Source organism: Chrysochloris asiatica, unplaced genomic scaffold (assembly GCF_000296735.1).
Source record: "Chrysochloris asiatica unplaced genomic scaffold, ChrAsi1.0 scaffold00131, whole genome shotgun sequence".
In the NCBI taxonomy this organism is placed as follows: domain Eukaryota; kingdom Metazoa; phylum Chordata; class Mammalia; order Afrosoricida; family Chrysochloridae; genus Chrysochloris; species Chrysochloris asiatica.
In genome coordinates, this window is record NW_006408649.1 from 1,599,384 (window position 1) to 1,600,437 (window position 1,054).

General features: G+C 43.5%; 1 pseudogene; it reads left to right on the forward strand.

Annotated features, from left to right (window-relative positions):
• The first annotated feature begins 8 nt into the window (after window positions 1-8).
• LOC102842769 lies at window positions 9-375 on the forward strand (annotated as a pseudogene).
• The last annotated feature ends 679 nt before the right edge of the window (window positions 376-1,054 follow it).

Genomic DNA, 1,054 nt, shown 5'->3' on the forward strand with positions numbered 1-1,054 from the left:
GGATCAACATGGCCAAGGAAGGAGATGTAGAACTGGAGTTGGAGACTGAGACCAGAGGCCCAGAGCAGACTCCTGAGAAGCCACGGAAGCATGATCGTGGTGCGGCAGACTTGGAGCGAGTCACTGACTATGCGGAGGAGAAAGAGATCCAAAGTTCCAATCTGGAGACGGCCATGTCCGTGAATGGAGACAGGTGGTCCATGGAACAGAAAGCCAAACAGGAACGGGAGAAGGAACTGGCAAAAGTCACCATCAAGAAAGAAGATCTGGAGCTGATAATGGACAGCAATGGAGATCTCAAGAGCAGCAGCAGAATGGAGCTTGTGGGACCACATTGGCAATGTGGCCGAGGCTTTTATTGCACTAACCAACTGATATGTGCTGTCTTAGACATGCCCACTGGATTAACGTATTGCAATAAAGATGCTTCAGGTCAGAGACAGATGGGGATGCAGAACGAGGGACATCACTGTTGATATAAAATGGATTTTAGCTGAAAGCAGAGAATACCAGAAAGATGTTTACCTGTGCTTTTTGACTACACAAAATTTTTTGATTGTTTGATAATGACAATCTATGGGCAGCATTGTGGAGAATGAGGAACCTGAACATAGACTAAGAGGCAGTTGTTTTAACAGAACAAGGGTATACTGAATGGTTTAAAATCAGGGAAGGCGTGCACTAGGCTCACATTCCTTTAGCATTCTTATTTAATCTGTATACTGAGCAAATAATCTGAGAAACTGGATTATAAAAAGAAGGATGTGGCATCAGGATTGGAGGAAGACTCATTAACAATCTGTAATATGCAGATGGAACAACCTTGGCTGCTAGAAACAAAGAGAACTTGAAGTACTTACTGATTAAGATAAAGGATTACAGCCTTCAGTGGATTGCACCCTAATGTAAATAAACAAAAATCTTCACCACTGGACCAATGAATGGTGGTGGTGGTGGTGGTTATGTGCTGTGGATTTTGATTTCTACTCATAGCAACCCTGTACAGGGTTTCCGAGGCTGTGTATCTTTATGGGAGCAGAAAGCTTCATCTTTC